Genomic DNA, 24,982 nt, shown 5'->3' with positions numbered 1-24,982 from the left:
CATTATTTTATAAAAATTAGCATCTGAATAATAGCTATTTAGCAATCCATTAAACATGGAATTATTAGTATCATATGTGACCAAAGTGATGAAGGACTTTTCCACATCAGCATAACAACGACGCAAAGCGCAGTTTGCGAAGCCAGCTTTAAATCTCTTCACTAAGTACTGCTTTGGCTTTTGCCAGCCTTCGATGGTATTATAATCACAGCATACTTAAAAGTGCTACAGATTCTTAAAATTAGTATGCACAACAAAGTTTTGAACAGCGTTCTTATCGACTAACAATAAGTTACTTATTTACCAAACCATTTTGCGTCCAATACGTACCTACGCCTGACCCGTATACGTTTGTCATACCTCAGTGCAAAAACTGCAAATAGCACAAAATGTTGTTTTAAGAGAAGAGGTGAATTGCCGCTGGTTTATTAGAAAACTCAATATTCCAGAAATTAATGTATATATGGCCAAGCTGGTATAGAAATTTTTCAGGAAAATTCCGGATGTCAACAATGCAACTATTCCAACATTAAATTATGATTACTGCTGAAGTGTAAATAGGAAAAGGCCGAAGGCTTTTCTAAGACATATTTCTTAAATTTTTCTCATTACGATGTAATTGTATTGTACTTCATTTTCTCAATGTTCTCCCAAGTGTTAATTTTTATGTCAAATGTATATGTTTATGTCACCCTTGCTCCCGTACGTTTGCTTTTCCTGTATAGTCCCCCACTTAATTTCTTATTTATACCTGATAAATTTTGTAATGGAGTTTTCTCATAACTGGCATGTATTTATAATGTACAATCGCACCTTACCTACTAGCATCTCCAGTTTTCATCGCCGTACTTGTTCTGCAGTCAGGAAAAGAGCAAAGACTCTTCTCGTTCACCATTCATCTTCTGATGTGTTTCGGAACTATTGTACTCTTCCCATATCATGCTTCAGTCATTATACTGTTGTTCACAAACTTAACACCAAATTTTTATGAACTTACACGCATTCGACAATCGCTTATGTTGTTATATTGGGATAGGGAGATTTTCGCGGGTACCCGTGCACAACGTCTGCATCGTGCCTGAACCGAAGGGTTTGAAATCTCCTTTTTTTAAAAAAATATTATGTTAAATGAATGACAAATAAAAAAATTATGCAAGTTAGCAATTCTTGAAATACATTTTAGAAATACATTTATGTAATCCCTTTTATTAAAAAATTGTCAGGTTAAATGAATGTAAGTTTGAAATCCTTGTTTATTTACATATATACTACTACATAATTTTTATAAAATATCTGAACAACATAACTGCAAACTGCCCATATTTTCTTCACAACATCGTACGCATTCCATCACTTCTTGTCAAATGTTCCATGCTGCTTATCAATTGTAAGCAATAGATATTGTTCTTCAAGTTGGGAATTATTGAAAATTGTAGACGTTTCCAAACTGTGACATGTTTTTTTTAAGTAATCGTGCTTTGTGGTGACCCAAGACCCAATTGATGAAGATGCTATAAAGTAAAAATATTTAATTTTTTATCTTAAATGCATACTTACAGAAGCAAAATGGCCCACCAGCGGCTGAGTGGTAAAGCAGTTGAACACTGGTAGTTCGAGTTGCGCGGAAAATTCTGGCTAACGGGCTGTTCGCATACAAAGTTTTGTGGTGTTCCCTATGTGTAATGTGGATACGAACCAGTTTTCCTTAGAAGATCATCCACGAAGGTATCGCTCCTCATATGCAGATAGCCTTCCAGTTCCTTTATTTTGCTTTAATCAATTAACCTGATCTAATTAGAAACAAAATTTATATTAATTGCGTAAAATTTTTGTAATATTTCACAGTGGCATTAGCTTCTTTAATTCCACATAAAATATGAAAATTCTACAATTTGATACCAAAGGTCAATATATTTGGTAATTCTGTTAGAGGAAAACGTGAACTTTTTTATGTATAGCAATCGATGAGGAGAGTGTAAGTAAATATTTGTTACAATCCGTAGTACTAATAAAAAGTTTATGTTGAATGCAGTTTCGCTGAAACTCGTCCCAGTTTTATCAAACATGCATGAGTGAAATGCTATCATTTTACATTGTTCTAGTATGAAACTTTCATTTATTCTAGTTCTTGCGTTGCCATTGTTTATCTTTAAAATTACTTGAGTACTCACTGACAAAATTATCTCAAAGACTGAAAGTACCAACACTAAAGTATTAAGACTGTAAACTTAGAGTTCTTTGATTATTCAGTTTCAGAAGACAAGCTTAAACATTTAAAAAGTATTAAGTTTAAAAGCGCTTAATTTTAATGTGTTTTCATACAAAGAATTAGAAGTCTGCATACTTCCAACTCATGGAACTCATCCTTTAGATCAGGGGTCTCCAAACTATGGCCTGTGAGCACTATCCATCTGGCCTGCCAAAATCTTCTTAAATAATTTTGTAAAATTTAAAATAAGCAACGACTTTTAAACAAGCATACACTTTAACTATTTTATGTAACAACCAATCTATAAATACATTGTCTGCCATACATGTTCTTTATAAAGCAAGCATATTATAAACATTATACAATCGTTTCTAAATTTACAACGAGTGAAACACAAAAACACTCTGCTGAAAAATTTATCATGCCACTTTTTACGAAAAAAAAATTTCGTATGTTATGTTATGTCTTGTTTCAGACTCATCTAAGCGCAGTATTGTCTCATTTATCATGTACAATCACCAAATTCAATGACACAGATAACTTTTATACTAATATTCTAGGTTTTGTTCATGGAAATTTTCAGCAACGATTTTTCTTGAATTTTAATTTTGGCTCTGTATGTCTTGGAATTTATTTTAATTCTGGGGATGTTTGTTTCACACAAAACGTGCCCAAAATATGAAATACCTAAGAGCGAAAGTTTGCACATGATCAAAATGTAGACAAAATGCGCTGATAAATTGTTACAATGGGGCAGCAAATTCACTTAAATGTAAGATTATTTTGCAAAAATTACATTACATTGCAAAATTGAAAATTACATTGCAAACTGAAAAAATCTCTGTTACTGTGGGACAAGAATGTTTTTGTAAATAGTTAAGCAACTTTAAGAAATAATGTTAGGTGAAACTGCATGGAAGTCTAAAAAACCAAGTCTCTCCATGTTATCATAGCGGTATAGATCCATTCGCAAAATTCTCGACGTCTTTTTTAAAAATGTGTATGTTTATCATAATTACATCACCATGGTATGATAAACTAACTAGGATTTGGCCCTCGAAACTTCGTGAAAGAGCCAATATGGCCTGGGGACTAAAACGTTTGGAGACCGCTGACTTAGATAGCCAATTTAGTCATTCTTCCTCTCTATATCCGCACATTTTTTTTATACTTTTTAGACGTTTTTAAAAGATCTGTGCAATTAAGTAACTGATCACAGGCTCAGGCAAAAGAAGTGATGTGACTTTTCCATACCTGTAAACTATTTGATAAAATAATTACATCTCTCTCCGGTAAGATATTTCCTACGAAACCTTTCCCAAAATGAAAACTGACTATTCCACCAAGGAATTTTTTGTTAAGTCTATATTTCTTGACGTTCAGATATTTTGTTCGTGTTTCAGACTCATCTAAGCGCAGTATTGTCTCATTTATCATGTACAATCACCAAATTCAATGACACAGATAACTAGCCTAAGCAGAAATTGAAAATGAAATTCAAATTATGAATAAGAACTTCACGGAAGCAGCTATTAGCTTTTTAGCATTTTATGGAAAAAAAAAAAACTGTGAATCATTGAAAGAGAAGAAATGTAATGCATCATGCATATAAGCAGTTTTCCACTTTTTCTCAGACCATAATGACAGTTATCTCAATAAAATGGCCTACACAATCTAATCTCAGTAAGTGTCTTGTTTAACATAATTTTTTAACAATAACAAAATACTATACAAACACATAATAACCTCGATTCTTTCATCTACCTCCTGCACTGATGCTCATGTCTCCTACTCTCGACCCTGTCTCTTTCTCTCAGCCTATTGCTACCGTGATGTCCTCTATTCGTTGAATTCGCTATATGATTATTATATTAAATTACACAGCGATAACAGGCACAAAAGTAATGATAATTTCACACTTAATGTTAATTATTTTGCAACTGTCTTATCAGCTTTTCAATATCTTAGAATTTCTATTTGTTAGTACCTTTGTTCTGTGAAATTTAATAACTATTTTCTTTTGCTATGTATGTGTTTGTCTGTTTATGTAATTTTCTAAACCAATGGCTGAATGCGAAATCCGTTAAGTTCAAACAGCCTCAGATGCATTTTTCTAAATGTGACATGTTAAATACACTTAATTGTATACACTAACTGAATAAATTTATATCTCATGAATTTTCTATGGTATAAATTTGTACTTTAACATTCAAAATATAGGTAAACGATATTGAATGTATAAACAAATAAGTTAACCCAAGTGTCGGATTTTAGACTAATACATGCAAAATATGTACAAAATGTTTTCTTAAAAACCTCATTGTTGGGGAATACATAAAAAATATTAACAACTGTATAGTATTAAAAGTATTCATAACCCGCCCTTAAATTTTAACATTCTGTTACTCTTTTCAAGTATTTCAGAAACAGATTTCCTTTCCATATTATAATAAAAAATAATAATAAACTGAAATTCGACAATTTGCTTAATTAATATTGTATTCTGTAAACTTTTATGATATCGGATAAAAGTGTTCTGAGGATTTACAATTGAGAAAGACTTCAAGAACTGAAATAGAAATTTTAAGCTGACCTCTGCAATTTGGAATTTAAAAATATTTGTTAATTATAGCAGAGCTCTAAATAACCAGGACAGTAATAAATTAGAACATTTGAAAAATCTACGTAATTGTGTTTTAACTGCCATCCAGTTGATGATTTCTCTAACGCAAGCGAGGAAATTTTATTTTTTTTTTTTTTCATTTATTACATTTTATTTCACAAAATAAGCAATCTTTTTCTAAAACTACCACTTTTTCAGTTCCAGATGATTTTGATCTTCTACAGAGATGATTTTTTTAAATGTTACCAGTTTTTTAAATATTTTTAATTTCTTTAATTAATGGCATTTTCAGAAGTCAGTGGAGATCTATGTATGCTCTTCTTAGGGAAGTGGTTGCCACGGGAGGATTCATTAAAATATATTTTTGTTTCCGTTGGATAAAATAAAATACACTATTTTTGATAAAACTAGGCGGTGGAAGTATTTTTTATTTACATAAACACACAATCAAATTCTACTTCAAATAAAATAAAGAAATTAAATAGTTTTTTATTTACGTCCACTATAAACATAGAATCTTGTTTCAGTTCTTAAAGTAATAAATTAATAAAATTTATTTTTATTTACATAAAACAGGAAAATAAAAAGAAAAAACCGTTATTAAGCTAACCAATGATTCCTTAATTAAGGATAGTTGATATTTATATAATGTGTATTGCCTTTTCCATTAATGTTGACAGGCCAATTATTTGGCAAATATTGATGGCCAATCTACATGCCGCATACATTCATCTAAATTAATTTAAAAGTTTCTTTAAATATCTTTTTATATTATTTAAATTAACGAAAAATTAAGAAAAGGGTAAATAAATTAACAACAAGCGTGATTTTACTTGATCCAGAAAGAACAACAAGCGATGCAGATAATGAGATTTTGGAAAATTTAAGTCCGCATTATAGAATTTTTACCATATGCAGAGAGTTCTCATTTTTGCATCTGAAAGTGATGCAAATTGTACAATATTAGTGATGCTGAGCTACTAATGAAATTAGTTATCTAATATAAATAGTTTATAAATATAAAATATCAAAAGCAGTAAAATATCAGAATTAAACTCATATTTTAAATTATTCGTTGGTCTCAGTTTTACGAAAAATAGGTTTATTCTCAAATTATATTAATAGAAAATATTCATTCTGAACTTCCATTATATTGATTGAAATTGATAGAAAATATTCATAAATATTCGCTGTAATGTGTTGTGCGTGCACAAACCACAATTTCATTGTTTTATAAAGCAGACAGTCTCTCATTTGCTAATTAGTAGGTACAATCAAAGCATAATTAATCTTACTACGAACAGGACTTTTAATTAACTACAACTGATTATAATTTTCACAAGATCGAGATATGTTTTTAGTTAACTTAATAGGTAGAGTTGGAAAAAAAATTTTAGCTTCATTGACACAGCAAAAAGTTGATAAAAATTATTATAATAAGTGAATTCATCACCAACACTGCAAGAAGTTTCAACATATGTTTACTTAAACTAGTATTTCTTTCGAAGGTTCTGAAAAGAGCTCCAAAGAAAGTTTTATTTCTTTATTCGAAACGATATGATTACTTTTTATTCGAATTTTCATAGAAATTATTTTCTTCAAATTCCGCTTTATTAGAATAAAGTTTATTTGTTTATGTTTCGGATGAAATATATATGACCTGGACATTTTGATATATCTGACTGCATTCTTTTCTACTTCGTTAATTATTAACAAACAACGCTATTTTAAATCTGTATATCTATTGCACCAAATATGTACCTTCGTCAAAGAAGGTCACTACTAAGTAATTAAACAAAAGACTAAAAAAATTAACTTGGTCATAATTATTTTTTTAAAAGCTTGAATACAGGAACATACTGTTTAAATTTCATTTAATTTTTTTCCTCTGTTAATTAGTCAAATGCATCAAAAATAGATAAATAAATTCCAAAATTTCGGATATAGCTTTCATATTAATACAGAAAACTAGGTAAAATCAGCAGGGCGATATATTAAAAGAATTTCTTTACTTGTGAGTCAACTAAAATTTGTCTCAAGTTAAAATTTTTCTTGGACTGTTTCGACAATGAATCAAACATATTTTATGTATTGGCAATGCTATTTTTTATGTATTGGCAATGCTATCAGAACTAATAAAATCTAATTACTAATAAAGTGACTTTGATTTATAAATGACTGGACCGAAAATCTTGGAGCTCCTTATCGACAACGAATTCGCGTAGAACTGAATGTACTTACTTATCCACAGGAACAGCACCAATAAATCCTTTGAACATCATGCGTTCGAATTTCGAATAAAATTATTTTCACATTGTCAGGCAGAAAGGGAAAGCTCTGCTGACACACCAATAATTGCCCAACGTGAGGCATTTCCTCAGAATCCCAACATCTCGATGGTGGGGCCACACATGACGCCGCGCTCAAAGATCAACTCTGGTCAGGTCGTTTTATCGCTTTCTATCAGTTTATGAAGAAAGGGGATGCTTTAGATAAAATATCTCTAAGCTAGTGCGAAGTACAAAAATGGTTGACCTTCTCGTACATTTTTTCAATTCATTTATAGTTAGCTATCAGTAGCAAGGCAATCATTTCCGGATTGCAATTCATTTTAAGAGGTTTTCGAACTAAGATGACACACCATCCGTGACACACCGTCCATCAATGCTTTTTCTTCATAAAAACTAGGCAAGCATAACCAGGGTATAAATAAAACATTGCAGAAACTGTAAGAATGCTATGCCTATTGTCTAATATTGTTTTAATCTATGGAATTTGAGGAAAATAAAAGGTGAAATGACTACTAAGAAAATGTAGGATCGTATTTCTATTAAATAAATAATGGACTTTGGACAGAAATAGAATCAAAGGAATACGTCCTCCTCCCAGGCCTCGTAAATTCATGTGGAATTATCTCCCCTCAAACTAAAGTCTATAATTTAGTTTTTCTTGAATTCCAGGTGACAGAATGGGGGAATATAAACAGAACTGGGAATTTGTAAAACGTAGTTTCATTCTTTAAGCAACTGAGTTTTACAAACTTGATGATCTATAGTATCATTCTCCAACATTTCTTTTCTTTGTCGTACATATATACAAATTTAATTCGCACATCTTAAACAAAATTTATTACCATTGGTCAGTCTTTCAAGTTTTATGCATAATTAACCTCTCGTAACGACAGTTTCCCTAAGACGGCTACTTCTAAAAGTGTGTCATGTTACCGTGAATATTAATAGTCGTTATTCAGTGTCAGTTTTGTAAGGCGATCACATTCACAGAAAGAATTCATTCTACTGGCATATAAATTTTGGTAAACCAGTACTATCACAGAAATAAAAAATGAAAAATAATCCTATTTTTCTACTTTATGATAGCACAAAAGCGTAGTATATTCAGTATAAACCATATTTCTAATTACGAATCTTCAATATTTTAAGAGCTATCAGACTATGCTAGTATGATATGTATAAAGCGTAAACAGCAGTGTTGAGAGGCAGATACTAGATGATTTCGCTTGTAATAGATAAATATAGAAAAAGAGTGGAAACATTTTAGACGTCTAAAATATTATCCCCCTGGAGAAGATTATGAGGGATATATTATTAAAAAAAATACATTCCACAGTGCCTCCTACCCACTATCTTAAGTCTGATCATTAACGAGAGAGATAGAATAGAATTGATTTCTGCACCATCTTTACCAGTTATCAATTAATTTCAATGTAATGCTTAAATAGCCAAATACTAAGAAAAGAAAAAGAAACAAATTTGCTCAGCTGAAATTTATTATGCAAGATGCAAGAATGAATTATCTCAGAGTTAATTTTATTTTTTAATAACTGAACATTTATATTAGTTAGATTTATATACTATATTAGAACTCAGGCTTCACATACCACATGAAACAAATACAGAATATAAAGTTTAGATCAGGGCTTCTGAACCGGTGGTAGCAAGAGAAAAATAGATGATACGCAAAGAAGCAAAGTATTTTTACTATTAAATTCAAAAATTAAAACCACAACACCCTGATTGAGTTTTTTTCTCTAACATTCGTAAATTTTTGCGATCTGAGCTTTGTTCAAGGTCAATATTATCAATTATAGACTTTAACAAGAGGCGAACGATGTGTCTGCATGGCAGTTTCCGTGATTCTTCCATGTTGTACGTTTCGTAAATATTATCTTAGCCGTAGACATAACAAAATTTGCCATAAATGATGTTTTTAAAAGGAGTGATAGAAATGGATGCTTATTTAATAAGAAATAAAAGTAAGATCCTATAAAAAGATAATAGTATCTCATTAATTCTCTTAGCGTTTATCGACTTATTAGCATGTCAGCACTTTATTCGCCATTTCCGGGCTCATATTTTTCAATTCATTCCATTTTTCAATCAAAATCATTTTTGCGTCAATTGTTGTCTCTAACAGTAGGTATTTTGTCTTTTTGTTGCTTTGTATTTTTCACTTTTCTACGCGATTTGTGAATATCGTCACCTGTTTTTGAAGAACTTGTAACATATTATGCATTTAAATATTTGTGAAAAAAATAATAAAACAAATTTAGATTTCCAAAATGGAAAAATGGCTAGCATTGACTAAGCGGAAAAGTGACGATTCACAGGTGATGGATCCAGGACAATCTACTAGCACTAAGAATATTGAAAAGAAAAGAAAAAGTTTATAGAAAATTTAATGAAAGTTATTTATCATTTGGATTTACGTGGAATGGAGATGAAATGGACCCTCAACCTCAGTGTGTTGTTTGTGGTGAACTATTATCCAATGAAAGTATAAAACCATCGTCTCTTAAAAGATATCTTGAATCTAAGCATGCCAATTGAAAGGATAAATCTGAAGGTTATTTTAAGAGGAATATTGAGTTCAAAAATAGTAGATAAGTAAATGAAAGAATTTGTTACTTCAAGGGAAAAAGCTTTGGAAGCTGGGTACCTGGTAAGCCCAAGAATTGCTAAGACTGAGCAGGCTCACACTGTTGGAGAAACCCTTATATTACCAGCCGTTAAAGATATCGTTTTAACATTATTCAACGAAAAGGAGGTTAATGAACTTAATAATATTCCGTTATCAAATAATACAGTAAGTCGACGAATTCATGAAATGACAAATTCCATAAAAGAGACACTTATTGAAAAAAATAAAACAGTCAGTATTTCGCATTGCAAATGGATGAAAGTACTGATATAACGAACTTTGTTCAGTTATTAGTTGACATACGTTTCGGAGACGATAAACGAATTGCTGAAGAAGATTTATTTTGTGAATCTCTTCATGATAGATCAACTGCAAGTGAAATTTTCCAAGTAAATGACAATTTTTATGTTTGAGAACGTTCTTCGAATAAGCGCATTGTCGTATGCAGTGACGGAGCTCGGGCTTTAACAGGAAACCATTCCGGTATTATTTCTCAAATAAAGAAAGTCGCACCTGAAACTAAATTTACAACGAATTTTTTATTAACAAACTCAACGATTTCAAAGCGAGCAACGGTAAAACTGTACAGAGAAAAAAAAAAACAAGATTTTTATCTCCAGCACGAGAGACTGTGTATCGGAAATTCTAAAGATATGCTTATTTTAAAATTATTTTGCGATATTGCGGTTGAATTGAATTTTATGGTTTAAGTGCGAAGAACATGAGTTTTTAATAAATAAAATCAAAAATTCAACAAAGTACCACGCAAAAGGTTAAAAAAGCGTTCCTTTGGGCGTAATGTAAAATCTGAAAGCATTCCGATTTTATTATTATTGTTATGTAATATTTCTATTTAGAAATTAAAAAATAATCATTATAAAATGTAGTGGCGGTACTAAAGGTTTCCAATTATTGTTTAGATGGTACGCATTAGTGAAAAGGTTGAGAACCGCTGGTTTAGAACATTTTGCTTTCTTAATTGGTTCTAAAGGTCGTTTTTACTCTTTCTTTTTATACTTTTATGAAATAAAATAAATAGAAAAATTAATTAAGTAAAATCATCTCAAGCCTTTTCCGAGATCTGAAAATTATCGCATACGAAGTATTTAATGTAACTACTGCGTGTTTACTAAACTGCACAGTAAGGACTGAGAGTTACTACTACACTGTCCTTAGGGAGTCCCAATAAAAAATTAACAACTATTGCTGCAATCAGCGAAGTATCAAAAGACAGCCATCCATAACAGAGATGAATCATATTTATCATCTTCTGAGTTCAAATAATTTTTATCACTTCATTGCATTGATATATATCTAAACACTAAAATATAGTATTCATAAAACAGCTTTTGCGAGTATGCTTAAAAAAAGTGTAAAACATGTAAGTCCATCAAGTTCATTGTTACATTTATGCTTATATATTTGTTAATGAAAGGACTTTTTAAAACTATTCAAATACAGTTTCGATATATTTAAATAACGTTTTCATAAAACGAATACAATTGATACAACAAAGAATGAAAGAATTCCTCAAATTAATTGCACAGTCTTAATTCAATAAGCGTAATCGTCAAAGTGAATAAAAAAGTTTATTCTAGATAGGCACTCCTGCAATTATTAAATAATAAAGTAAAAAAAAGAAAACAAAAGCTAAAACGTTTTCTTCTTTTAAATAATATTTATTAAAAATAATTAATTTCTCATTAAAAGCAACACGATTTTAACATTGATTTTTTTAAGGAATATGTAAAAAGGACGTTAAAAACTCAGCAAGAAAGTGGATTAAACTTTGATTAAACTAGCAGACTGATTTTTCGAATTAGATTTTCTCAGAGTTAATTTACTCAATTTCGATAGAGAGAATTGCGAAACAAAATTTATTTAAAACATTAGTAATAAGAAATAAAGCATATAAAATATATAAATTAGTCTGAAACATTAATAACAAGACATAAAATATACGAATTAGTTGAAAATATTCAGAATAAGAAATAAAAATATATGGGATATATATGACTTACTCTCTTGCTTAATATTAGAAAATCACCTTATGTTTTCTAATTTTCTCATAATAAATGCTTGTGAAGAACTCACCAACCGCTCCTAATGTCATTTTGCCTTGTTACTATGTGGTTATAGTTTCGAATGCGTCATCTACTTTGGTAATATCTTCCTCTAGCGCAATTTTTATCAGCGAAATGACCATCTAACGAAATATTTACACGCTGACAAGAAGACGCTGTCAAACATTTGATGACGAAATCTAAAGAATATAATATTAAAAACTGCCATATAAGTTAATAACAATGGCTTAAGTTTCTTTTTCCTATCCAGGTACCACATCAGAGAAGTTATTAATATTATTATTATTACTACTCATTTATTTGAATCATTTCTAGTTGGGCAGTAATTTATAATGTTCGACAATGAGAAAAAGTATAGTGAACCCTCACAAAGAAGATCATCCATAGTTCCAAACGATTTTGGTTTTCTCTGTAGATGGCCATCTTTACGAAATGGTGGTCAATACCCTTTTCCCATTTATTACATTTTCCCATTTATTTTCTCAGAAATATCAGTCACTTTTAGTGGTAGTCATCTGAAATGGGTGGTTTGGTGGTCGCTACGAGAGATTTCATTATAATTTCTGTATGACATCGATCTACTTTATTTTTACAGCCCAGGATTTTTTTCTTTGAAAAAAAATTTCCTTCGGATAAAATATACTAAAGTCAATGAAAACCTCTGGAGGGCATATAAACTAGAACTTTTATTGGAGAGAAAACATCTTATTAAACTAAACTGAAAAATCCCCATTGAGGTTATTGGGACGTGTGCAAATTTGGGAGTAAGCTTATAACCCGCAACTACTTAGATTTGAGAAAGAAATTTTGGTTCATTTCATACAAAGATGTCTGGTCCAAATGGGTCTGAGGATTGAAATCCCACACAGATGTCTTTCTAGACAATCTTTATGCCATCAATGCAAAACACAGGGAAAATTTCATCAACGGGATCACTTGTAGTACCTCCTTATAGCATGGACCTCATTATTTAAGTATGTTTTGTGGCATTGTCAGGATATGTGATATAATGCTAATATTCAAACTTCAATAGAGGTATAATCTATGTTATACGAATTTGAATTCTTTTTTCAATGGCTGTGTTTTTTTAACAGTCTGTGATGTGGTATTTTTTTAAGTACAAAAGTTTCATGATTTTGTCAAATAGTTGATTATTTAAACTGTTTTCACAAAGCAAAGCCAACTACTGCAAATTTCCTAAGCAAAGAGTTTATGGAAGCTTGACAGAAGATAGGAATTTTTTAAATTGGGAAGTATTCGTAAAAGATAAAAACATTAATGCTTTTGGAATTAATGTATTTTAGGGGGAAGTTATAAACAAAAAAATGTTTTGTAATTTAATGACATCACTTACGGATGTACTATTTTACCTCCTTTATTCATCAGCAACATTTGAAGGAATAGTTTCAGCAGTTTATAGTGAGGCTAAAATGAGAAATGAATTTCAATGTTTTTTGATATATGATTTCTCATACAATAAATAAATAAATGAATAAAATAAAATTAAGTATTTATCAACCGTAGATTTTATTAGTATTTCAAGACGGTTTATAGAGTATTTTCTCCATCCTTTCCCAATGCCTTCGTAATGTAATTGGAAGCATACTCGACATGTATTTGAGAGATCTAGGGTTCGAGTCCCGACGAGGGCATTGCCCATTTTTCATGTCTCCTGCTTAAAAAAAAAAAATCTGATAGGTTTCAGATTTTAAATCCAAAGGGTCGTTTTTTAACGTTTTGTATGTTACCTTTATTTATTAAATATCATGTTTTTTGCAATTAAACCATAAAATTTAGCTCAATAGCAATGTCTCAAAAAATTTTAAAACAAGCATATCTTTAGAATTTTCGATACACAGTTCCGCGCGCTAGAGATGAAAAGTTTTTTTCCTCGTAGAGTGTTGCCATGGCTCGCTTTTAAATCACTAAGTTTGTTACTCAAACATTAGTTAAAGTTTTACAAAATATGAAATCGATACTAAAGCAAATACAAATTTCAAATTTGGTCTTAAACATGTCCATATTTGTAGGAAGTAATACGTCATTCAAAATTCGATGGCTCTATGTACCGTTGTTTTATCATAATGTGAGAAATATACATACTGTTACGAATTTGGTATTTAAAAAGCTAATGTTAGTTCAATTATAAATTAAATGGTTTTATTTCTCGCGCAGTGCAGCGCGTGACGAATATTAAAAGAAAGCTAAGCCGGAAAATTGAAAATACAAGAGCGCGTGCGTTAAATAAATAAATATCTCTTTTGATTTCGAGAAAGTACTGGAAAATTCTAGCGCCTGATTTTAAAATCTTATAAAAGGAGGAAAACATCTCAGTTTGTAGTAGTTGCTTAGTTTGTTGTTGTTTAGAAAACTGCTCTTGTTGATTGTAGCGAATTCGCGGATTAGCGTTCTTTAGCTGTTTTGAATTACGTTCTATGGACAGTTGAGTAGTTAAAAGATAACTACTGTGAGATATTGTAATACTGCATGATAATTTGAGAAAATTTAAGCATTTTTATTGTGATAATAATAAATTTTTGTTCATTTTTCATCGGACTTGTGCATTCATTTCGTAACGAATCCGCACGTAACAATACATTTATGCAGATTTTTCATTATTCAATTTCTTCTAATATAATGCTGGTGGCAACAGTTTGAAAAGTGATTCGCCATTTATAGTGATTCAACACAAAATAGCAAAATGAAAACAATAGTCCTTCTGGGACAAAGCCCCTTTGAACTTCAAATAAATAAATAAATAAATAAATAAATAAATAAAATTAAACAAAATAAAGAATTATTGATTTACAACTGGCGCCCTAATTAAAAGGTGGTGGACGATAATTCGTCACTACTAGAATTTGGAGATTGGGTCCCCTAATCCTCAGTTGTCCTTTAAAAGGGGAAGTACATGAGGTATTTTCTTCCTCTTTTCCGCATGCCTTCGTGGTATAAATGGAAGGCATACGAGGCGTATTCGAGAAGTCCGGGGTGCGATTCCCGGCGAGAGCACTGCACATTTTTTACGCCTCCTGCTTCAAAAAAAAACTTAATGACTCTACAGGTTAGTTGAGCAAAATCTGCTAAAAATAGCGAATAATATATCAATAATGTACTAAATAGTTTTAATGTGGCGCACAGACGGAAAAGTGTTTAGCGAAGCTGAATGCGTACCGAAGAACTCGGGTTCGAATGCCGGAGAAAGAATGGATGCTTGTAAATGTATAGTGTCTGTGCGGCATGGGGGAATTCAAAATATGCGGTAAGCCGGAAGTCTTCTCGAGAGGTTGTTGGTAGGGAAAGACCAGTGGGAGACCGTCGGACCCATCCCTCCTGGTGTGCTCTCCTTCACAACAGGGGGTGGAACTGAGCAAAGTAGTACTGTTACCTGTATGATGTTTAAGGCTCTGGCCCAATAACAGACGCAATCTAGTACTCCTTGGCACGCTAATAATTTATGTACTTGTTCTGATTCAGACAAGACAGATTTGCAACTATAACAGAGTTTTAATGTTTTTCTTGTAACTAGGAATAAATATGTAGAATAAATATGTAACCTGTAAAATAAATATGCAATGTAAATATCATGTAAAAAAATAAATGGAAATAGTATATTAAATAAATAAAAAATGGAAAGTTTCATCGTTTTATGCATTAAAATTAGTGTAAAATTATATGGCAAACTAATACACATGTTATGTGCTAGAGTTACAACTAGGATTTCCTCTATGATAATTGACAAATGCAGTTTGTGACCTTTTATTTAATTTCTGTAAGGTGAGTTTTAACCTTTTTTCCTCATATCTGCTGATTTAACTTTTTATTAACTATTTTTCATATCCGTTGATTTGCCTCGGCTCTGTTTTACAAAGAGTCAAACCCCGCACCAGAGCTGGTGCAACCAATGCTCCAGAATTTAGGGGTGGAAAAATTTAAAAAGATTAACGGAAGCACTGGGCGGTAGAATTTAGAAACTGCAGAGATTTAGGAACCGTATCGAGAGTCAAAATACCAAGCGCAAAGACCATACATAGAATTCATCTATGACTGAAAAGTGTGTGTGTGTGTGATTATGGCAAAGCCTCGAGGGTTATCTCGCCTAAGGGGAGGGATGCCTTCGTGGAGGACGTTTTAAGGGAAACTGGTTCGTATACACGTTACACATGGGGAAAGCCACGAAAGCGACCGTGCAGCCAGCCCGTTCGCGGGATTCGAACCTCGGACCGAACTACCAGTGTTCAACGACAATACCAGTCGGCCGCTGGTGGGCCCACTCTATGATTGAAGAATAGAATAACATATTATGACTGAAGAAAAGAAGAATTTTGATAGAATTCATCTGTGATTACGTTAGAAGTTATCCTAAACAGAGTGAAACGAATGCAAATGAAAATTTAATGCACATTTTCCCAGACTTATTTGTTCTCCATCAGCTGAGTTTTAAAGTCATTAAATACTGGCAGTTCAGTCAAGGGTTCAAATCGCGATGAACGAGCTGCATTGGCACTTTTTATGGTTTTACCTATGTGTAACTTGTATACCGCCACTCCTTCACGAAGGCATCCTTCCCGTTCGGTCAATAACCCTCGAGCGCTTTGGCATAAGCAAAATAAATCAAACTTATATTCTTCCTTTCATGAAATTAGAAGCAAATACTTTTATTGAATGATTGCCCTGATTATCAGCAAGATAACATTGAGTTGGGAAATACTTTGATACTATTATTATTATTTTGGCATGCAGCGGGGAATTCCTAAAGTACCAAGAACAATGGAAGTACAAGAATACTTTACCTGATTACAACTGAATACTAAAGAGAGATGCTGCAGATGTCAGATGAGCAAAATACTCTGTAAATTTTAAGCAAACTTAATATCGTCATACGTGTATAGGAAAATGCTCAGATCATCAACATTTAATCTGCATGTCACTAAGAAGTGATGGAAAAGCTATTTTGGTTTATAGTTTAGTTATAAATTTGTCTGAATTGTGTGCGAAAAACTGTATTAAAATCAGGTATTTTTTCTAAACCGAATTTACAAAAAACAACAACAAACAAAACAACAACAACAAAAAAAATCCGAGTTTTATTTTTTTAGCATTTGTTTACTTAACGTGTACATTACTAATTACAATCAATTTATACTTTATTAGTGTTTTCCGTACATCTCATAAAAAATGCATGCAAAAGTCTAAATTACCTACAAAATTAAATATTTGACGCAAAAACGTTATTTTAACTTTTAATAATTAAATTTAGTTGTCTTTATAGAAGGTAATAATAATATCAGATCATTTTTATGAGGCCATTGTAAATACTTTGAACCAGCAATATATTCCCGAGGATAATTTTAATTATTTGTTATGTACTTAAATAAAACGAATATAATGAAACATTATGATGTAATAGATATTACTACTGAATAAAATCAATAAATTAAATAAAAAAAACTTTAGCAACATTACGATAGTAATTAAATTTAAATTGCCGAATTAAACAATTTTAAGAGAGACTAATTTTGGCAAATTACTGAGAGTTCCTTCTGGGCAACTCCATTGAATTCGCACATTTTCATTCTTCTTCAACGGTATGAATGGAATTCATTCATCCAGAAATCGTTTATTTAATGTAAATTAAGAAAGTTAAAATCTATTAAATCGATTAGGTTCAACAAATGGTTTAGGAAAAAAGATCTAAAGTTGAAAATAAGGACGGAAGTTATGCAAGATTTGCAAGTATCTATCTCCATTACTATAATATTTATCTCAATTTGAACTTTGGCTCAAAGTCATCAACAAATGTCGCCTTTGATCCGTCACGTGCTTCTCCATTCATCAAACAAAAGTAAACGAGGGGAGGGGTGTAGATTCTACACTATGTGAGAAACTTTTGACCTCAGTTCAGCTTTGCCTGGAAGTCTGAACCGGCAACAAAGTCATTGTGACCGATGGGTTACTCGAGCTTATTAATCATTTAGATAAAAATATTTTTATATGTTAGATAGATAAATGTAGCGAGATCTCTCTCAGTTGACGACCCGTGGTTTCAGAAGATCTTGGTCTCCTGTGAAGATTAGATTACATTAGAGAAAAGGATTTTTCGGTTAATGGCTATATTCTTCGCAAGGCTTTTGGCACGAATTAAAGAAAAATATTGATGCAGAAATGCAGTGTATTGGATTATTAATATCCTAAATTCCGAACATTTAAGAAGCAATTATAGATAACTTATAATTTCATTTGCTACAAAAAGTTTCTTTAGATGGGATAAGGAAAACTACTGAGGAAATTTCCACTTCTTCAAGGAAAACTCATTTGAATGCCCGATGTGGTTGCTTCGTTGTAACATCGCCGGTTTCAAAACGCCAGCATGTCCATGAGTTGACATCACAGCCAGATACAAATGAATATTTTAAAATCTCTTTTGTGATCAGATCTCATTAAAATATAAACTTTTCCTCGCGCAGTTTCAGAGTATTGAATTAAAATTGATTTTTTCTTTTCATTTCGATGATAAAAGATAATTTACGTTAGAAAAAGGTATAAGGAAGAAGATTTTTCGTTAGGATAATGCAAAAATGTTAAAAGGGTTTTTAAAGTTGTGTATTTTTTAACGCTATTATATTTCATGAACTGGTGTAGTTAAAAAGGAGAATTTGTTCATAAATTAATTTTCCGAAATTCATAATCAGTCATAGTTTTAAATAGTATGTAAGATTCCAACCTGTGTGCTTTAAAGTTACAGGTGAAGTGATGAACCTTAAAAACTGATAAGCGAATAATCGCTTGAGTTCGTGAGACAGAGAACAAAACGTGAGAAAGGTTAAATTACCCTTTATTATTCCAAAAAAGTTTAACAGATGACTCCTTTCTTGGAGTCACAATAAAGCCTCCACTCCGGCTTGAACTCAAGAAACTAAGAACTAAACTGATCTAATTAAAAAGATATAGCCGAAGCTATCACGATTCTAACAGAGTTAGCCCCTTAATGCTAAATAGCGGCAAAGCTATTAAGGGCCTAAAGTACGACCGAGCGTAATAATAGCTTAAGAGAGAGAATAGCCTAAAAAGGCAAACGCGCGCTAGTCAGAATCACTGGCTTTCTCACGAAGTCAGTAGAACTTTACAGTTGAATACTACTCCTCATTTGCATTCAAACGCGATTCCTGAAAATACGTTCTGGCCGGAAGCTGTAAGTTGAAATTCAGGAAGATAGGAAGGTAACTTTTAACTAAAAAAAATAAATGTTAGAAAAATTACCATAAACCTTACAATTTTCTCGACCAGACTTTAAATACTCGAAAAATAAGGTCTCAAAACGACCCTGTTTAAGATTTTAAAGTCTAAACAACTTCTTAAAGTTCAATGTAACACTTCTTAGCTCTTTCATTAACTAGTTTTCACTTTATACTTTCTGTTTAGGACCAACTTTACAGCAAATCTAAAGCTAGACTATAACTAGAAATTTTACAAATTTTCATCTGTCTCTCGACAAACATCAACTTCTTCTTGGTCAAGGAGTTTTAGGCTTTGTGTCCTTCCAAATTATCCGGAAGGAAATAGCATTAGTTCTTTCTTTTACAAAAATTTCCATCTTCCTTACAATTACTCCTTTACTGGCATCATTTGGCTCTCACACAACTTTCATTCATACTTAAACTTCTCTTTCCCCAATGCTCTCCAGAAATTGTTCTGAATGTATTTAGGGTACTCATGTTGTGTTACCGCGAACAAAAACTACCGCTAACCATCATCTAACATTTGTTAGACTTGACATACTAGATCTCAAAAAGACTCCCTATGCACAAACTCTTTCCTAATTAGACTAAGCGAGAGCTTAAATTTAAAGTGTTAGCTGGAGAGCCTAACATTAAATTCTAAAATATTCAATTGTTTCATAAATTCACTTGCACTTTGGCCAAAATTTATCTTTTGTGCAAGTTTAATCTTAAGACACTTTAACACTCCCATTTAACATTTCTACTTTGAACATAAAAATTTTTCAGATATTTACACATCAAATTTTAAATTCACTTTACATCAAAAGTCATAGTTGCTTATATCATCTTTTCATGAAATCTTAGCTTTAAATTAACAAAATTGACTATTCAAAGAACTCAAGCCGACTAAAAGATATTCACAATTTAATTCTCGCAACTTCCGAGTTCTTAACAAAACTATTTACTGCTACATTCTCACCAAATTGCGAACACAAAAATCTTTTTACAATATTTAGCATTTTTAATATCTTCTTTCAACAATATTTAGCAAACTTACAACCACATAACATAAATTGAACTTTGTATGTAAAATAAGGGAACAAAAAAAATTTCATTTATCTTTTCTCTTTCTGTATCCATCCTGATGAAGCAGAACAGCTCAAACGTCGGATATCTTAATTTCAGTCTACTTCTCCGACTTCGATGATCCGCGCCGTTTCCGTCTTTCCTTTTTCTCTTCTGCTCTATGTCGACGAACTTCGGGTCTTTGCCGGACGGCTGTTTAGGTTTTGAAATTGCAAATTCCTCTTCTTCTGGCGAAGCCATTCGTTTCCCGGGTCTTTCCACTCGTTTTGACCTTCTTACTTGTTGGGTTGTTTCGGCTGGTCTTTTATTCCTTCTCATTCTCCAATCTGGACCTCCTTGGACTTCCCTAGGGGTCGTTGCCGCGGGAAAACGTAGCTTACTTTTCGTTAATTCCGCCCTTTGTTGAATCGGTTGTTTCGCTGGAACCTCCTCTGCAGGCCTTTTCCTCTTCGCTGCCGGTACTGGTGTTTTTCTTGAATCATCTGTTTTGGCGTGTTCGTTCGTAGGCCTTGTTTTCCTTCGTTTCGCTGAGCCTGAACCTTTTCCTGTTGAATCTGCTTGGCCGATGATTGTTCCGGCTTCTCAATCTGTTTTCTTTTTGCTGTTAGGAGACTCCAGCTCTGCTTCAGACTTGACGGAATTCTTTGTTCGCATCCAGGATTCTGCAACAAATCCTGTAAAACTTGAAAATCAGTAAGATTACAATCTGGTTTGATTTGATCAAAACTTGCAACTACTTGCTGGCCATTTTCAATCTTTAAATAAAAAGTGGCTTCTTTTATTATCTCCACTATTATACGACCCTTCAAACCTGGGCTCGAAATTTGCGACCTCTGTTTTCGAGTGCGGATGATAAGGAATGTTTTACATTTAATACTTTCTGCCCCAATGTATATTCCATTTCCCTTCTATTTTTATCGTAACATATTTTCTGTTTCTGCCTTGCTACGTCGGAGTTTTTAATTGCTTCATCGATAATTTTCTGTATGTCCTTCAACTTGAATTTTTCTTGCCTTTGTTGTACAAAGAACACCTTGTCTAAAGGCGTTAAAATCTTTCTTCCTAAAAATAGCTTTTCGGGGGGGGAGGGTCTTTTGTGCAGCATTATGCTTTGCTGTTCTCCAGGCAAAAACTAACTCATTGGCACAGCTGTCCCGCGGTCGTGGTAATTCTTAACGTATCCCCTAATAATTTTTACAATATTCTTATTTACACGTTTCGCAATATTCGATTTCGGTCTATATGGTACCATTTTTAGATGGCGTATGCCAAGTCCTGTGCAAAGATTTTTTAATATAGTAGTAACAAATTGTTTGCCATTATCTGATATTACTTTCAGTGGGACCCCGTATTTTAAAATACACTTATTTAAAAACGAATCTGCGACTATTTTAGCTGAGGAGCACTTTAAGGGGGACTATTTCGACCCATTTTGAAAAATGATCAACTACGGTTAACAAATACCTATTTTTATTTATTCTTGTTCTAGGGTAGGGTTCAAGCAAATCAATGCCAACCATTTCATTTGGGAAAATAATCTTTATGTTTTTTTTAAATACCCGGCCGGGCTGTAATTAACATAATTTATTAATTGGCACAAGTGACACGACCTGACATACGCCATAACCACCCTCTGTAACTGCGGAAAATAAACCGCTTTGCGTACCCTCTGTGCGGTTTTTCGAATTCCAAGATGTGTTGCCATTGGGGATTTATGGAGCTCTTCTAAAATATTTAAACGTAGACTCGCTGAGATCCTGGCCGGTATTCTTGATTTTCATTTGTTACTTTTGTGTAAAACAGTAATTTATCAATTAATTCATAATGCGTCGTCCTATTGCGAATAGCTGTTAAGTCTACATGTTCAAAATTTTCGGAGTCTTCAAGATATGCGTAAATGTCCTTGAATTCAGGATCCTATCTTAATTCTTCAATGATAGACTGTTAACCAGAGAATAGGGGCTCCATTACCTAGCTGACATGATAGCCCACTTGTCTCTATTCCCCTCCTCATCAATCTTAACTCTTGAAAGGGCATCGCCTACTAAATTTTCTTTTCGAGGCATATGTTTTATAATTCAATTAAACTCTTGTAATTTTACTGTCCACCGTATCAGGCGGGGCGACAGATTTTTCCCGGAATACAAGCGACGATCTACCTCATGGTCCGAGTATTCTGCTATCGGAGCACTTCAGAAGTAAACGCGAAATTTCTGATCCACTAATAAAACAGCGAGCGTTTCTAGCTCTGTTGTCGAGTAGTTACTTTGAGTTGGGTTAAGAGTTTTTGACAAAAAGCTATCGGCTGCCCTTTTTGGGAAAGAACAGCACCAATTGCGTAATCGGATGCATCCGCAGCAATCTCTAGATTTTGTTCCCTTCTGGGAATTTGAGAACTGGGGCATTAATTAAGGCGTTTTTTCAATTGTTCAAAAGTCTTGTTTGCCTCGGCTGTCCAAGAAAATCTGGGTTTTTTTTTTTCGTTTAAGAACTAAAAGAGACTCGACAATCTTCGCAATGTCTTTAATGAATACCCTATAATAGGAACACAAGCCCCAAAATGAAGATAATTTTTAGCCGTGTTTGTGTGAGGGTAGCTTTTTATTGCTAATATCCTGGAATTGCCGGTATCGGTAACCTTACTTCTTAAATCTTCTTACATTGGGGGCCCGAAAAATTTTAACGGATCATGCCGTTAGGAGACGAAAATTTGCGTTGACCCCTTAGACCTTTCAGATACCTCAGACATTGACAAATTCGATGAAAGGATTCGGATTTATCGTAGAAACTATGAGAACAGCGATGAAGCCAGCAGCAACATTTGACCGAAAAGGCTCAGTAATGACCTTCCTCGAGCAGCTGATGCTGCATTTTATTTTATATTCAGTGAACCAGTTGCAGAAAATTACCATATCTACTACGAAACTAAAGCATGAAGCTCTCAGCTGGTACAGAGGAATTGGCAAGTTCTTGTTGGGGGATTCAGGTTTGGAGACGTACAACTGAGAAAACTTCAAGACTTCTTAAATCTTGTACCCAAGGCATCGCAACTCCTTGGCGTTTTGCTGGTGACTATTATGTCATCCAGGTAAATTATTGTACTTTTACCCAAAACTGATCTTAAAACTATATTCTTGGCTTCCTGAAATGTAGCCGGCGCTCCTCCTAAACCAAACGGCATTCTTAAGAAGGCATAGATACCCGATTCTGTGATAAAAGCTGTGTTTTTGACATTTTCGTGTTTTACAGCGATTTGAAAATAACCAGACATTAAGTCTAAGGTTATCAAGGAGTCTAAGGTTAGTGGAGCGAATTTTTCTGATTATTTCATCAATTATTGGTAGGGGATACGTGGGATATTTCGTTACGCTGTTTAGTACGATAATCAACCGCTAACCTGTACGATTCGAGGTGCTCGGGCGGTAGCCCATTTTTTTTTTCTGCAAAGGACCACCGGACTTGCGTACGGACTAGTGCTCGGCACAATGATTTTATTATTTAACATTTTCTGTATATGATGTTCCAAAATGTGTTCTTTAACCCTGTCGTATCTGTATGGTTTAGACCGTAATGAAGGGGCGTTACCTGTATTAATAGCATGAGTTACGACTTGACAGAAGCCCGGCTTCTCGTCGAATAAAGAAATAAACTTTCTTACCAAATCTTCATTTTTTTCCTTTCTCCTCGGGTTTCAGGTGGTCTGGGCTTATTTCCGGCATAGCCCCTTCCTCTTTTTCCATGGTGTCCATGTGTACCTGCAACGTAGAATTCCGGAAATTAAGATTGTCACTAGCTGCGCGTAAGAAATCAACCCCCAATATTATTGATGTTAAGCAAGTCTTTCAGCACTAGAAAATTTACTTTTAACACTTCATTTTTAATTTGTACATGCAATGCGGTTTTCTCCAAACATACGCACTGTTTGACTTGGGTGTCGTTGTCCCGAGGTTTTAAACAGTCTGTAACGACGAAAATGCTTTTTAATGAAATTCTGTGAGAGAAAGCAATACTGAGCTGCGGTGTCCAGGAGGGCAGTGGTCGGTACTCATTTAGTAAAATATGTATTTCTGGCACGGCCAGATTTTGCACCATCACTGAGTTCAAATGGATTTCTGAGGGACTTTTCTTCCTACTCGGTGGGCGTGCCCCCTTTTCGATCACCGCTGTTAGTTTAACTTTTGCTTTTCCTCCCCTTTATTTTCTAGTTTTTGTATCCGAAAGCCTTAGATTTACCAGTGCTTTTGCTCTCAGACTTTCCACCTTTTCCCGTTTGCCGATATACGCTCTGCTGAACTTGCGATTTCTTCTACGGAGGAAACCTTGAATGTTGTCGAAACTGATTTGCACGCACGTTCTCCGCGCTTCTGCTTTGGAACTTCAACGCAAGCTGGAAGAGGTTTTCTAATGTATGCGGGTTTCGGACTACAAAAAAATCTTGAGCTGACGATAGTAGACGCGGAAAAATCACTTCAATAAGTTCGTTATCTGGCCTCTTCCCATATAATAGATTAAAAACTTGAATTTTTCTTAAAATAAATTCCGTTAAATCATCAAAACTCGTTTGATATTTACTAAACAATTCTGACTCTAGCTCCACATGGTCTTTCATGCCTGGAAATGCTTTTAACAACGCTGTCTTCAAGTTTTCCCAGTTGTACGTCTCCGAACCTGAATCTCCCAACATGAATTTGTCAATTCCTCTGTACCAATCTGAGAATAAAATCTTTTTTAATTTACAGAGAAAACTTTCCAAGGGGACAAAACTTGAGAAAAAATAATGACAAACTACTCTTTTTCTCTTATTATTAAATTTTTCTTCTTC

Source organism: Stegodyphus dumicola, chromosome 4 (genome assembly GCF_044657685.1).
Source record: "Stegodyphus dumicola isolate Sdum_Otavi_A_Nest chromosome 4, ASM4465768v1".
Taxonomy (NCBI): Eukaryota; Metazoa; Arthropoda; class Arachnida; order Araneae; family Eresidae; genus Stegodyphus; species Stegodyphus dumicola.
This window is presented reverse-complemented; position numbering follows the sequence as displayed.